Genomic DNA, 17,693 nt, shown 5'->3' with positions numbered 1-17,693 from the left:
ATTAGAGACACAAAGACATTTCAGTTACACAATACATTTCAATAACCGTTGCAGCCAGGTCTGCTTCGTGAGCATTGCAATCTAGTCTATGGTAAGGAATTCTTACCTTAAATATTCTATCAAGACAAAAATAAAGTCAGAATAGATTAGCTCTTTAAAAATGTTGTCTACATGAAGCCACAGAAATGAATGCTTCATTTAAGGCTTCCAATCTATACAAACAATAGTCAACTCTATCACATGTCTCAATTTCATATAAAATTTGTAAAATAAACCCATCCATTCAGTTACTTAACAAGGACAACTGAAGAGTACTTTGTAATATATGTGACTCAGGGTCATATCTTTAGTATATCATTTCCTGCTTAAGTTTTCAATTAACTAAAAATTGTCTCTTCTGGACATATATAACATTTTTTCAAGGTTTTGTAATTGATATATTAGATACTCGATTCATGATATAATAGCAACAGTAAATAACCCTGAAAGAACATTTTCTTCTCAAATATCTAAGGATTAGGGATCAATTGAGAGCAAACAGTGTGTGGCTCACCAGAAATACTGCAAAGTTTGACACCTGTGACCTGAACACCTGTATTTACTTGGCACTTAAATATTGTTTTACGAATCACTGTTAAAAGGCCCTTTCAATTGTCACATCCTAAATTATTATCTTGATCCAAATTTATAGTATGTAACTTGCCTTCAAGTATGCTCATTTTCTGCAAACATGCCGCTATTCATTCTGGTTTTCCCAAATGCTCTTCTTTCTATCCACTCCCCGTGGAGAGAAAGCATAGCACTTTCTACTGTTTCCTGCCAGGCAACAGGAACTTATAATTACATGAGAAACTATATCTGGCAGGGTCACGGCCCCTCCGTTTTGGGACTCTGGATCTCTGATAGAAACTGCCAAATCTAAATGGTAACATTGAAGGGAAGGTGACTTCTGAGTCAGGAATGACAAAATCAATTTACAGCTGGCTTCAATGGCTCTCATTCTATGCCAACTTTCAGATATGAATCTAATAATTGCATTATTAGCACTTCTCTGCAGGCCTCCAAATATTGAATAAGTAATTGTTGTTCTAATCAAAAGCACATTTTATGGTATCAACTTAATATGACCTTCACAAAATGTTAAATACCTTTAAGAGAGAAAATGATAAGATCAATGAAGTTACCAAGGTATTTAGGTGTGTGAAGAGCATGAGAAATGCAATCTTAAGACAGTGAAGTTTGAAAAATATATCTTCCGGCTTTTTGATTATCCATTATGTTTACAGTATATATTGTATAGACCATTTTACCAATATATAACCATTATGGATAATATCAAAAGTTGCTATGTAGTATTATGCCCACTTTTTTTGTCTATGATGGCAGCACTACATGGAAGACTGGCACAGCTGCACAAAGCAGTTAAATATCCATGTTCCATAGCAGCAAATTCCTCATGGTTCCGCATGTATCACTACCCACTTTAATAGGTTCTCTGTGCCATTTCTATAACGGAGCTGATCAGAACAGCTAACCTGTCAGGTTTTGTGTTTCCAAATCAAAAGTTTTCAATCCTAGTATGGCAATATTTGAGTCAATACTTCGGATTATTATTGCTCCTAATTATATATAAACAAATCCCTGTATCAGGCAGCAAGCGGATTGGTGCTATAGTATATATTCCTGCTTGATCCTGGTTGCATTGATTGCATTGACATGCACATAGGAGCATTTAACTACTTCCAGGTGGATGCTGTGGTGGTGAAGGGGAGTCCTAATTATCCGTAAAGCTCTTTGAGTGGAGTGTCCAGAAAAGCGCTATATAAGCAATTATAATTATTATTATTATTATTTTTATTATTATTAATTCGTGATGCACAACCTGAAATGGCCAAGTGCACAGTGAAAGAAGATTCATTCTTGAAAACAGAAAATTATAAACTTTTGTTGTGACTACTAGGTCAATAGAAATCCCATGGCACTTTTTTTAGAAAGTGTAGGGGTATTACACCTGGTTTCCTGGCCTACCTTAAAGCTCCTCCATACTTCAATTGGTGGAGTGGTTTCTCACTTCTCTGCTTGATCCATTATGTAGTGGAGCAACTGCATATCACCCTGGGACTACACAACAGTGGTGGTTAATGTAAGCCCACTTACTGTATATGTACATGTACTTATATGCACATCAGAATGTGTTGGTATTAAAAGAGCCATATTAAAATGAAGCAAATTACTATTATATTATGTGTTAAACATGTTGTGGTCAAACCAATGGTTTTGATGGATCCCTTGAAATGACTAATGTTTATGGACCCTCCTCTGAACTTGAGCAAACAAGAAGTGTTTATTGTAGCAGGAGTATTGTAGTTAGAAGTAAATTGGGGGCGCTGTGTATTTTTCCAGGAGCTCTTGGAAAGAATTTTAAGTTTACTTTTCCTGGAAAATCTGAAGTTTCACCACCTCTTGAGATCACATTAACATCACATAACAGTAGAAATTAAAATATGAATGACTCATTATCTGAAAGACAAGGGGTTCTTACAAAGTTGGGTGTCCTGTTAAAAAAAATGTTCCATGAAAGCTATAAACCATGAAGCAATAAAAATGTGATACATCTGAACATGATACCATTCAGAACTTCTTCCATCACATTGCCTTCCTAAACACAGCTTCATGCAAATGTGTACTACATTATGTAGTTCTTAACACCTCTAGAATATGCTGTCCTTGTCAAGGGGAAAGCTATCCATAGTTCTGTTTGTGTAAGTATAAAATTGCATTTTTGCATGCTGCAGTTTTCACAATGCAGCTAATTCAACAGGTCATCTAAGTATAAAATAGGAATTTTGCTAGTTACAATGGTTCTTGTTGGATTTGTTATAAAAAAGGTAGATTATGGTTTATGTAATATCTGAAATGCAGCTGGATTTTGATTTTTAAAGTTGTGTAAGAATTGCTGGTTGTCAGACACTTTGGTTATTTTTAGAAAGAAATGTGTCTTCTGCATGGGATAGTAGGCTCCTGTTAATGTGTAGTACATGATGTTCATTTCTTCAAATTATGTCCATAACCTGAAGACACCTGGAAGACTGGCATGAATGCTTGACATGTCTATTGCAGATTTTCAGACAACCCATAATTCACCACACGCAGCCATGCTACTCAGAATCAATGACAACATACACTTAAGACAGCAAGACATGAACATTACTGTCACTGTATAAAGTTGTGGGTGTTGGGTCCAGACAATGTGGAAAAATCTTAACCAGCTCTGTTTTTGACTGCCTCTTACAGATGGATTTTAATTCAGAATTTTGAAATGAGTGGAGATCCATCATATAAAATACTCAATGTATGATGAAAGGGCATGATGGGACATGCCAGTCTTCTTGCAGAATAAAATTACTTTATTACAATTATGGATTCATAATGAACTAATTAAACTTGCACGTATAAAATTGGAAAAATAAATATTAGTTTCATGTGGAGCACACAGTCTAAATATATAATTTTATTATAATTTTTCATTGAGCAATAAACATATAGAATAAATTATATCAACATACAGCATTAAAGGTTGCTAATAATATTTTGTTGTTTTTTTAACAGTGTATTGTCAGTTCATAACACAAGCAAAAAAACTATTTATTTTATTTATTTATTATTTATTTTAGAAAAATAAAGTATATGAAGACAAAAAAATCACAAAAACTAAACCACCCATTTCTCTTCCTTTATATACTAGTAATAGTGAAACAGAGTATTTTCTAAACTTCAATCACCGAATACCTGTCTCAAACAGCATCCCTGTAAATAGTATGAAATAATAGAATAATAATAATAATATAAAAAAAATAACTTTAAACCACCTAGAACTTTGGCAGTCTGGTGCACAATGTTCAAATAATATCTTAATAGAAATCCTTTGTATATGTTAGCATTTTATAAGATAATGCTTTGCTTATCATTTAAAACAAAAACTTTTACGTTAAAACTAATAAGAGCACTGATAATCAGAAAGTACAGTATGCATGTATGTTTTTGTGTTCTGTATGTTTTTGTGTTCTGTATTCTTTTAGTTGTAGTTCAAATAAACATTTTTTGAAGACTTTATTCTAATTTACTGAAGGCTTGGACAGTTATAATGGTGACCAACCTCATCTAGGCTCTTCTTTGAAATCAGTCCCTCACTTAACTTGGCATTCCTCTTCTGTCAGCCTTGGAATGCAGCCAACCTATTAAAACACAGTGAATGATAGCATTATAGGGGCTGGGGTGTCCTAACTGATGGATAACTGTTGTTCTTTGTTTAGTGGACTGTCTGTCACACATACCTTGGCCTTGCTGGTCTCAAAATGAATCCTTTAAACAACAAAGACTGGGTCCTGACAAAGTAACCTCACGTACACTGGCTTCTCAGAAACAACTTTAGTGGAAACATCTACTATAGAACAAGAAATGTTAGAAATGTTATCATAAAAAACTAACTGACACAGGTGAAGGAGTTGTTTAGAAAAGTCTGTCTTGAAGCAGAAACAATTTGAATGTGTATAACCATGAATATAATTATTGGCCATTATTATCTATGTTTCTTCAACAAGGACACAATTTCACTTACATGACAACTGAACAATTTCCTTTGCTATACAAAGAGTATTCGGTGAAGCGCAATGAAATCAGGCATCAGATATTTGATTCCTCCTAAATTTTCTCATCGCGTCAAGAAACATTTCTAAAATATTAAATCATATTCCAGTCTTTCTCTTCAACACTTACAAAGGCCGTGTAAGTGCATCTAGACAAGGATGGGTTCGGGTACAGTTTATTTCCATTCCTCTGAATTAACATTCTCTGTCACGCATCTGCTTTTTCTGTTATTGATTTCCTGAATAAAACAACAACTCAGAACATTTCTTCATCACTTAGTCTTGGGGATGTGTTCTATCTCTTTTTGCAAATTACAAATTTCTTTGAAAAATAACATCTACAGGAACAAAAGCTCCTGATAAGCACAATTGCCAGATGTTTTTTAGAGACAGTAACATTTTACCTTTAAAAAAATGTCTTAACTTAAGTAGAGGTACAGCCTATTTCTGACAAGCAAGAGGTACTTACATGGTACTGGGGGACCATGCGTAGCTCTTCCTTGTCTTCTTGGTCCCTAATGATACCATGACACTGTTTGAATGAATTAACCCTGGTCTCACCACTAAATTCCACTTAGACTTCTGACCTAACACAATTTTCCTGTTAAGGTGAGAAGTGTAGTAGATTTTAAAACAGGTGGTACTGTATGGCAGCACAGTTACCGTTGCTGCCTTGCAGTGCTGGGGTCCTGGTTTCTATTCTGGACTTGGGGTGCTATCTGTGTGGAGGTTGTATGTTCCCTCCATGTTGATGTGAGTTGTTGCCGAGTGCTCCTGTTTCTCCCACAGTCCAAAGATTTATTTGTAGGTTTATAGGTTTCTGGAAAAAATCGGTCTTGGTTTGGGTGTGTGTGTATTTGTGTCTGTGCCCTGCTATGGACTGGCATCCTGTCTAGGGTGTACCCTGCCATGTGCCTGTTGCTTGCCGGGATAGGCTGCAGCTGACCTGTGACTCCCCTATAGATGAAGACTGTACAACTCCACACACAACTGCCTGTTTTTAAGGGGGTACAATGACTGAGTGTAATTACATCCCGTCAGATAATTTCAGCAATTGTTCTTTTAATTCTATGATCATACAGCAAAAAAATTCTCATTTCCTATAGCTCTGTGGTTTTAAAATCTGTGTGGTTTCCAATGTGTATGAGGAGGAACATTTCCCTTAGTCTGGATCTAAATTAACTAAATTTAGATTAAAAGATAAACTGGGAGGATCATAAAGATATTTATTTTTCTGTACAATCTAAGATTTCTTAAACATATATCCTTGAAATATTTAGGAGTAAGCTAAAATTGGAAAATTTGAAATCTAAATCAAATACAGAGATAAAAAGCTTCCTCAGGCATTCCAGAGGAATATACTGTAGCACTCAAGGTATACAAACATAAGACTTCTTGTCTGTTTAAACATACTGTATTTTACTCACCAGTATAATTTTCCAAAGACATATACAAAGGTAAGGGCAGCTTGAGAAAAGACCTAACTGTAAACCACAACAGACAAGGGATTTTGTCACCCTTAGGCTGGTGGGCAGAAGGAATGTGCTTTGTTAACAAATGTGGTCTTCACATCAAGAGCTTGTTGCAGACAAAAATTATATTAGAATGAGCAGAAAAAATGAAAGGCAGAAACATTATTGTTTTTGTATCTTTTTGGTTGCAAACAGTGGATATGATTCTAGTAGACACATATTCTTCATTAATTACAGAGATTTAAAATGCAAATTAAATTATTATATTGAATATGATTGAATATGATCTTACGAGCTTTCTAAATCTTATGTTACTTTACTGTGTGTCTCCATTATCAAAAATGATGGTCCTTTTTATTTAAGCTGAACAAGTTAAATAAGGTTGATAAAATCAAGTTAAATGAAAAAGTAGTATTAGTATGTGTTATGTTCTTACATGACAGTAATATGCAGGGAGGCATTAAAAATGCAACAGATGAGAACTGGAACCAATAGCATTTGTCGTGTTTTAATGCCTCTCAGTATATAATCCAAGGTTGGTATAAAGTTTCTAGGATAAGCTTGAAAGACCGCTCAGGAGAAACCCAATATGCCTTCACAAGCTTTGGGAGGTTGCTTATTTTGGTTGAACTGACCTCGGATAGAATTTAACAGGTAATTAGAATGAAAAGGCTGTGCATTGTCTTACTGATTTGCTGAGGCTTGACTAGCTTTATGAATCTAACAGCCACAAAAAATCTGTTTTAACAACAAACATGAAGATAAAGAAAAATATGAATATGTACATGATACAGAAGGCAGTCAATACCAATCCAAAACCTTGGAAAAACCTTTTCCTTAGGTTTTAAATACTAAACTAAAGTAGAATGAATATTGATTAAATGCTTTTTATTTGCTTTTTGATAAACAAAAAATATGCATACCTCTTTTATTTTAATAAGCAGGTCATTTAGAATTAAAATAAAAATGATTATCATACTAGTTGCTACTGTCATAATACATCCCCAAACAAAACAAAATAAATTAATCCTAATGATAAAGGTTTTTTTATCCTCTCCACCTGATGAATGTTGGAGCAAAACAAACTAGCATAATCATGTAATATGAAAGGTGTGTGTTTTGTTTGGATCACTTTGAAGAAAAAGCAGCAGGTCAGTGGCCTTCAGAAAGAGGCAGATGAAACACTGCAAACATGTGCAGTGAGTACAACCATATCCTGAAATTCCCATTTCTTAATTTGTTAGAGTGCTTTCAACAAGCAACAAAAAATGGACAGAAACACAGTGTACAATATGTTGTATTTAGATTTTTAGGAATTTGACAGACCCTTACCTTAACAAGAGTGGATCCGATGGTCTGCATGCAGCAGAAAGTGTGATTAAGTTTTCAAATTAAAGTCTTTTAAGGTAGATTAATTGCATGTCTGTTCAGGTCATGTGCCACAAAAAGCCAGCACTCAAAAAACAGCCCCACTAGCACTGGGCACACCATTTACAGTAAGTGGCAAATAAAAGCTTAATTGTGCCCGTGAAAGAAAATGAAATTTTTAACCCTTCACCAGTGAAATAATAATTAGATCATCATCACGTGGCTGTTTATAAAGATCAGAGGTTCTATAGAGCCCTCTAATGGCAGGTCACCCATAACTGCAGTCCCTTCTTAAACCAGGCTGTCACTGAAACTTCTGATGAAGTTCGTCAAATAAGATGAATATTATGAAATTACAGGGAGTAGGTATGAATAGGACTGAGAGTTAGTTAAGGAACAGAAAACAGGAAATATTAATAAAGTAAGAATGCTCAAAAGTTGGACAATAAAGCTTAAATCAAATTGAACAGGTTGATGTCATTCGTGGAAAAACACAGGGAGCTGAACTAGGACCTGCAGCTTTTCCAATTTTATGTCAGTCATCTAAATGGTGGTACAATCAGTAAAATAGTCATGTTTGTAGATAAAAAATATGAGGCTTAGCAAACACTGTAGAAGGAGCATATGAAATTTTAAAAGATTTAGTTAAAATTCATGAGGGGGCAAACACCTGTCAAATGACAATTTATGTAGACGAGAGCATGGTGTTGCATGCAGGGAGTAAAAACATAAATTCTAAACACAAAGTGTGAAATGCTGAACTACATTCTGAAAAGGTGTTTTTGTTAACATATTATTTACACCTTCAAGACAACACTGTACAGTTGTGATGATCATGTTACAAAACATGCTAGAATCAGTCATAAGCACCCAGATGCATTCAGGAGTTTGAAGGAATCCCCTACATTTACAGGATAAAAGAGCTGAACGTTTTATTCAAGAACAGAGAAAACTTCAAGGTGATTTTATCCAACTATTCAAAATTATCACAGGCATTGATAAAGTCAACTAAATTAGCTTCTTCAGTATCAATACTCAAACATGAAAGTGCATTTAAAATCAAAATCAGAGGCATTACTTTATTAGCAATCCATGTTGCTGAAGCCAAACTCTAATGGCAAAAAAATGAGTTTACTGTCAAATCAGCTAGATGAATTTATATCCTTTAAATGTTCTTTTCATTATAGTTTCTTCCATTTCTTTCATTATTGTGTGAAGAATAATTTTGAGTGATTCCATTTCTTAAAGAATTTCTGTTGTATTGCATTATACGGTATACTAAGACCATGTGACTATGCCCAGGTGTGGATATGTTCTGTTACATTTACAATGCAGTGTCAGGGGTGAGGCTCTCCTGATGAATATCACGATGATACAGTGCCCTCCAAAATTATTGGCACCCTTGGTAAAGATGAGCAAAAAAGGCTAGGAAAAAATGTCTTTGTGGTTTATCAACTTTGTCTTACACTGAAAATATGAGAGAAATCTAACCTTTCAGTGAGGTACAATTATTCAAAGAAATAAAAATATATATAATAATATATTATTATAATAATATATTATAATATAAACATTTTTCTCAAAAACACAGGTGTCACAATTATTGGCACCCCTAGAAATTCCTATGAACAAAATCTAATTGACATATATTCCCATTCATATTTTTCATTTTTTTAAGCACACCTGAGTCAATAGGAACTCTTAAGTGGTCATCCATGACTTCCTGTCTCACTGGGGTATAAATATGAGGTGGCATGCAGGCCAAACACCCTTAGTCATCCATCAACAAGGGGAGGATCAGATAATACAAAAATGAAATGAGACAAAGGGTTGTTGACCTTCATAAATCAGGCAATGGCTATAAAAAAATAGCTTAAAACCTGAAAATACCCATCTCCACTATTAGGGCAATAATTAAGATTTTTCAAACAATTGGAGCTGTTGTGAACCTTCCTGGAAGAGGACGCAAGTGTATTTTACCCCCACGCACAGTGAGGAAGATGGTTTGAGAAGCAAAACTTTCTCCAAGGATCACAGTTGGACAATTGCAGGAGCTGGTTTCATCCTGAGGTCACCAAGTCTCCAAAACTACAATTAGACGCCACCTCCATGCCAACAAACTATTTGGAAGGCTTGCCAGAAGAAAGCCTCTACTGTCGCCAAACCACAAATGTAAGTGCCTGGAGTTCCCTAAACATCACTGGAACTTTGATTGGAACCAGGTTCTATGGTCAGATGAGACAAAAATAGAGCTTTTTGGTAACAAACACCAGAGATGGGTTTGGCATAAAAAGAGTCAAGGTCATGCAGAAAAGAACCTAATCCCAACTGTGAAGTGTGGTGGTGGATCTGTGATGTTGTGGAGGTGTTTTTCTTCCAAAGGCCCTGGGAATCTTGTTTGGATACATGGCATCATGGACTCCATCAAATATCAGGAGATTTTAGATCAAAATCTGGCTGCCTCTGCCAGGAGGCTAAGACTGGGTCGTGGTTGGATCTTCCAGCAGGACAATAATTCAAAGCATACCTCCAAATCCACACAGAAATGGTTCACTAACCACAGAATCAAGCTTTTGCGGTGGCCATTCCAGTCCCCTGACCTAAACCTCATTAAAACCCTCTGGGGTGAGCTGAAGAGGAGTGTATACAAGTGAGGACCAAGGACTCTGAAGGATCTAGAGAGATTTTGTATGGAGGAATGGTCTCAGATCCCTTTATGTGTTCTCCTACCTCATCCAGCATTATAAGAGAAGACTCAGTGCTATTATCTTGGCAAAGGAAGGGTGCACAAAGTACTAAATGCAGGGGTGCCAATAATTGTGACACCTGTGTTTTTGAGAAAAATGTTTATATTTTTTATAAGGATTTTTATTTCTTTGAATAATTTTACCTCACTGAAAGTTTAGATTCCTCTCATATTTCCAGGGGATCAAGCTGATAAACAACACAGACATTTTTTCATAGCATTTTTTGCTCATCTTTACCAAGGGTGCCAATACTTCTGGAGGGCACTGTAGCTGTTGAGCATCATGTTGAGTCTGCTAATTCTGTTTTTTAATTGAAAACCTGAAAATGTTTTAATTAACCTCTTAAATCAGTGGAATTGGTTTTCAAGCCCTAAAAAAGAACACAGTTCACAGTGGCCTGTAACTTTAATCTCAATTGAGGCATATTATCAAATGTGTGTGTTGGGGTGAAGAGGTTATGTTTTTTGGATGGTTGGAGGTGACTGAATCAATTAAGACATATTGTACTGTACATAACATAATTTTAAGGTGCCACACAATTCTTATGATTTATTCTATTATTTGAAGTATGTTAGTACATACTTCAAGTAATTAGTTAGCACATACATAGTACAAGTATGTTAGTACATGTTAGTATGTTAGAGCATTCCAGGTACTTAGCCTAACAGTAAAACTATCAGATAGCTACAACTAACAATATTTCTGACAAGTAAAACTTTTGAATGAGCATAAATGTCTTTTGAATGATTGAACTTTGCAGAACATTGGCAAAACAAAAAATGACATGACTGTTTAGCGAAGAATATATGGTTCTGCAGGACAGTGGCAATTTCCCTCAAACAACCACACCAAAACCTCTCACATACAGATTCACATACTGTATTACACAGCTAATCTGAGCTGCTTTTTGAATCCTAACTCATCTACCAACATTTCTTTAAGGAACTGCAGAAGCAGATAATGATCACTCAGCAATACATACTATATACAGTATATATGAAAGTTAAGTTCCAGCTGTATGCACTAAAGAAAGGTCCTGTGTGATACTGTAAGATATTCAAATTGCAAAAAATATTATCAGTCCAGTTCTTATTTCTGTCTCAGTGTTTAAAGATTTAAAATACCAACATTATTTTTACATAAATAATCCCTTGTGTAGAAAATGTGCTGCCTCAGTTTTTATTGTCATCAAACAGCGTGGTTTGTAGGGTTATACACATAGAGTTAGGTTACAATTGACAATAAAGATATTAGGGTCTCCTGTATATTGTTGTTTAGAATTTAGTTATTCTAAATAACATTACATTTAGACTATTTTCATTTTTTTTCACAGGATTTTAAAATAGTGGGAAATAGCAGTCAGAAATTGTCTAAATTTATTGTCCATGTCTCTTTGTCATTAGTGCCTATTTTTTTTCTCTTCTGTTACTGGGTACAGCTGAATGAGTAAGCATTCCAATACACTTGTTGTATATGGCAAATAAAAAATCTTGAATCTTGAAATTACAGTGTCCACTACTTCCATAATGTTTCCATGTTGGTTCATATTTATTCACAATGTCTCAAATCATACTGTATTTCAGAACATTCTCAAAGAATAATATGGCTAGGTATTTTGTTCTGGTAGTTGATCGCCACAACCCTTCCAGTTAAGAAATTCCTCTTGATTTCATTCCTAAACGCACACCATCTTAGATTTCATGAGTCCTTAGATCCTAGTTTCACACCTTATCCTGAAATAGTTCTCTGAATTGACTTTGTTAATACGTTTAAGGATTTTACATTCTTCTATAAACCTCCGTAGTATCTTCAGTTCAAGAACAAAGATGTTCAGGTCCTATAACGTGTTTGGGTAAGTGACTAGGTATTAACATTTTTGCCCCTTTTTGACTGAGCAATGACTTATTTGTTTTGTGGTTAGAAAAACTGTACACACTATTCTAAATATGTTATAGTGCAATTTCCCTTGATTCGAATTCTACACTTTTCAAAATACACCATATTTAACTGTTGAATTTAAGTCAAGGTATTTAAATGTTTTCTATATACAGTGCAGTATATATACATGAAGATGTAAGAATGCAAACTTTTATTGACAATTTGAATAATTTAGGAATGGCCTATTCCTGCTTTGCTTTCTCTTCTGTAGAGCCTTCTTTGCATCATTTGTCAATGCTGTCAGGTATATGGAACTCTGACCTTATCAAGTGGAGCAGCATTCCTACCCTTAGGAAGGTGAAGGCTCAGAAAAAAACTGTTTGATAGATATTCTCAGCTGAAAACTTACACAGCTTTGTATGGTGCTTTTTCCCCTTGCTGCTCATTTGGTGATGGTAAGTACACAAAGAAAACCCTTTGCACAAAATTAGATTTTCAAACTGTATAAAGATAATTTAAGAATATTAAATATCACTGTTCTCAGTTACAAATGGGTCCCTGGGAATTGCTAAAGATAGATGACATTACATTGAAGACACTGCCTAGATGGTTAATTTTTGCCTTTCTTTTACAGTCATTCAAACTTGAGGTCAAACAACAGCCAAATGGATTTTAAGTATTAAGTATTGCTAAAGGCAAGTACTGAAGTGAGTTGATATTGATAATAATTGCACCAATATTTTGATGATTATCAATGTGAAATGTCTTGGTGTTACAGTGCTGCAGTGCATATCATTGCTGCCTCACAGTGCTGGGGCTCTGAGTTCATTTACCAGGGTGCTATCTACATGGGGTTTGTATGTTCTCTCCATGCTCATTTAGGTTCCCTCCAGGTGCTCTGGTTTCTATTAACATGCTCTGTAAAATTGGCCCTGGTGTGAACTTGTGCCTGTTTGTGTCTGTGTGTGCCCTGCAATGGACTGGTGTTCCTGGTGGCCTTGTGCCCATTGCTTGTCAGGCCAGGATCTGGATGGATGAATATAAACATCCATAGATATTTATACCTTTCACAACTAGTGTTTATTCTTTACCGGTGTCTTTACCGCAATGCCTATTGTACCAGGACTGAAGCTTTAGTTCATTAACTAACTTTGGTAGAAATCCAATCCATAGAACCAGGTTAGGCCACAGCAATACTTAATTTTATTGCAAAGTATAATTCACAAGACAGGCTTATGGACACATACCTCTCCCTTCAAACTTGTCCATAATAAGTCCAATATCCAGTTAAAAAGAAGGAGAGTTGGAATCTGGTCAACCTCTTCACAAATAAGAGTGAAACCTATATTGTATTTCTATGCTGTAAATGTTTGAATTACTGGGAAAGATGGGACAGATATGTCACGATTATAGTCCCCCCTCCTTAAGGGTGCTCCAGCCCTTTCACTTCAGACTTAATTCTGTGCACCTGATCCCTTTTCCCAGCCCACCTTAAAAGCCAGGCGCTGACGCTCATCCTGGCTCTGTATCTGGTTTCCGCACCGTGCGAGTCCGGCACCTGGAAGCGCCTGGTCCCGTTAAGGTTTTAACCTCTGTTCCTGTTCCTGTTCCTGTTCCTGTTCCTGTTCCTGTTCCTGTTCCTGTTCCTGTTCCTGTTCCTGTTCCTGTTCCTGTTCCTGTTCGGATCACCTGGCTATGGAATTTCTCTTGTGTTTTTGGATACCCTCTTTGGATTACTCTTTTGGATTGTTTGCCTCGGCCACACCTCCCCCGTGCACCAGCGCACTTTGGACACGCCCCCCTGTTTTCAGCCCCGTATCCCTGCATGACGTTTTCCTAGTGTTTCCCCACTTCTTCGGATTGTGTCGTCCGCATAGGGTCTGGAAAGAACTGTTTGTTACAAGATATCTCAGCACAGAGAGATTATACTGAAAAATTGGTATAATGTGAAGTGATAAGTATTAAAATTGCAATACTGTTTTGACCTTTTTGTCTTCACTTACTGAAATATGTGCATATGTAGTTTGCAGTAACACATAGAATATTAAGTTTTTCAGGTTTGACTGTACATGCCAATGTGTCTGGCCTTTTCTCAACAATAATTATTTGTAACATTGAGGCACTTTTGTACAGTATCTTGCTAGTGCTTTGTTAAAATTTCACAATGATCCAGATCTTTCCAGGACACATTTAAGATATTTATGCACATCAGCAAAACCCCCTGACATCCAACACACCCTACCAGGCTAAGCGAGTAGGTCACCTAGCAACAGAACCTACCTGTGGGGATAGGTTTACATCACCTTCAATGTACTGCAGCAGTGAACACAAAATGTACTTAATAGCAAACTCAAGCATTTAAAATATGAAAACACTATGGCACGTTTTAAAGCTTTTATCTTTCAAGCACTTGAGACCACATTGAGAAAGACAGTTTGAATATGAATCAAATTTAACCCTTTCATATTTTATGGCTACTTATAGACTTCCACTATTGATAAAATATTTGTATTCACAAATCATGCTTTTAAAATGTAGAAATAATTCATTAAAAGTAAAACAAAAGGAGTATATGTACTGTGTTTCAGTCTATTACACTCATGTCAAAGAACTTTTAAAGCTTCAAATGTATTCTTCACTATCAGAAAGAGCACACACTTTTTGTTGTTTTAGGTGTAGTGAAAGCATCTCTACAAGCACTTCTGACAGGCTGACATGCTAAACAATTGTCACCAGCGTATTAGCTTGGGATAGCAGGTGCTGCAGGGATTTTTCTTTTGGCCTGTCATTGCGGGTGCTTATTTTAGCTACAAATAACTTAGGCCACAGTCTATTGCGTCTGAACATGTTTTTTTCATTTTGCATTACTTCTCAGTCTGCAACTGCAGTCTTACATGCGCATGTCATCTGCAGAAATCTTACACACAGAGCTCCAAAGAACAGTCTTCCTTTCCATTTCTTTACTCTTGTCTTTCTGTCCTTTTATCAAAAGCTATACTTCCCATTATGTGTTTAAGGCAAAGTTGCCTGTTAGTAAACTGAAACATTAAAATTGCGACAAAGATTATTGGTTCCAAATATAATGCATAATAATTGCCAAGAGGAATTAACACACTAAATTATTAAGTATAACACATACAAACAAGACAAAACATCAATGCATGCATTTTCTAACTGCTTAATGCATTTCAGGGTCATGGTGGGGCCCGAGCCTGTCCCAACAAGCAATGGACACAAGTCCTAAAATATGTAGCACTGTAACTATGAGGGGCGGTGTGGTGCTGGAAATTTAAATTATATCCAGAAGAGAACTGAACTCTTGCTACATCCCCCCAAAAGTAAATACTAATACAAGAAGAAGGCTGACACACCTGAAGAAAGCTCCACAGCCAATACTTTGTGATTTTGTTGTTTACCTTTCAGCATGGAATGAACCTGTACTTGTTCCTTTGCAGCCCACACTGACACAGCTCCCTACTACTCCCCTACTACTCCCTACGAACCTCTTCATTATTTAATCACAAGTACTGTATAAATATAGAAGCTGCTTCTGCAAACTCAAACTTTAAGAAGTTTTATTATCAAGAAGACTTTATTATCAAGAAATTAATATTCCAAACGAATTACCTTAAATCTAGCATGCTGACCCAAACACAATTAAACATAAAACACAAATCAACTAATTGTACTTTCTTTTAAATAATAAACCATAGGTCAAGATGCAAGCTTCTTCTCAAGGCAATTCACAAAACTAACCACATTTAATATGCCAAAATATTACCTTGTTTTAATGTCTGATAGATCACAAAAAAATATGAAAAGAGAATATCAAAGTTTGTAATGAGTTTATAAGGAATCTAGCATAGGGACCAGTAAAACTGTACCTTGGAGTTTCCTTGTTCCTTGCATGACCCACTCCCTAGGTTTTGCTGTTTAGGACTAGAAAATGAATAATTGAAATCAGTAATGATCAGTAAATCAGCTGATTCATTCTGACAGTATACCACCTAAACAATTAAGGAATTTTAAAATTCTGAAAGTAGTCTGAAAGTACGCAATATGTAAATATATGTCCCCACTAGATGGATATTTCATCTACCAAAGGAAAATGATTGTCACAGTCTGATAATTACAGCAAGCAATCAGAAATTCTGCAGATGACTGCTAAGAATGATCACGTTAGAGTTGGTGCCAATGCCAATGTTTTGTTTCTTGCTTTGCAACTTGGAGCCCTAATTACTTCTGAACTTATTTTCTCACTGACACTGCATTTCAAGCTAAGAAGTCCCTAAAAGCTTTGATGGTTGAAACCTTTGATAACCACCAATCTGTGTCTGAGGAAGAGCTTTGATACATTTTGGACACAAATAAAAGAATTGGCAAGTAATCTGAGCATTAAAGAGCACTACCATAGGTTCACAGAGTGCCTACGCTCTGAGCAAAACAAATTAAGCACTGTAGCAGGTTTCTACAGGTGCCAGTGTTTTGAACCAATTCTCTGTATTATCAGGTTTGAATAACAGATTTTTTTAAAGGCTTACATTTACTCCTACACATTGATATAAGGACATTCAAGAGAAAATCTTTTACCAGTCTTATAAAGCAATTTTACCAGTACTGTTTTAAGTTTCCAACAGGCTGATTCCTCCTACCTCCTGGTTGCATAAAAAATAATTAAATGAGTTCTAATCAAGTTCATGTTTATTTGTCATTCCAGCCATATACAAGTAAACAGTGGAAAGAAATATCGTTCCTCCTGGTCCACGGTGCAAATACAGACAGGACAGACAGGACACTGACATAGACATTGTAGACAGGACACACATAGTGCAAAATACAGATAGTGCAAATTACAAGGCAAATACATAATACAATATACACTACAATATAAACACAATATAAACCCTGTTTTTGGAATTGGGGTGGGTGCAAGTAGATTCCAGGGTGTTGAGGAGCCTGACAGCTTGCGGGAAGAAGCTGTTAGAGAGTCTTGTGGAGCTAGCCCATACACTGTGATATCTTTTTCCAAATGGTAGGAGGGCAAAGAGTTTATGGGAGGGGTGGGAGGGGTCTTCTACTATACTGGAGGCCCTGTGTAAGCAGCATTCGTGAAAGGTGACAGAAATGGAAGGGAGGGAGGCTCCAATGATCTTGTAACGAACAGTTCTTTCCAGGCCCTATGCAGACGACACAATCCAGAATAGTGAAGACACAAGGGGAAAAATAGTCATGCAGGAAAAGGGTCTGGAGATGGGGGGCGTGTCAATGGAGTGCAGGTGTCCAGGGGAAGTGAATCCAGGCGAACAATCCATGTAGGAAATCCAAAAGAGTAATCCGAGACAAAGGGTAGAGTCCAAGGCCAGGGGATCCATCCAGGAAGTTAAAACACGAACCGGGTCGGAACTGGCGAGGGGAACCAGGAACTAGGAACGGAAAGTTAAAAGCATAACGGAGGCAGACACAGCAAGACCCCGGGCTCTCATGATGTGGAAATCAATAAGGAACCAGGAGTGAGGTCCACGTCTGGCTTTTAAGGGGGAACGGGAATAGGGATCAGGTGCAAACAATGGGAGGGAACGAGG

Source organism: Lepisosteus oculatus, chromosome 7, assembly GCF_040954835.1.
Source record: "Lepisosteus oculatus isolate fLepOcu1 chromosome 7, fLepOcu1.hap2, whole genome shotgun sequence".
Taxonomy (NCBI): domain Eukaryota; kingdom Metazoa; phylum Chordata; class Actinopteri; order Semionotiformes; family Lepisosteidae; genus Lepisosteus; species Lepisosteus oculatus.
Note: the sequence above shows the minus strand (reverse complement) of the source record.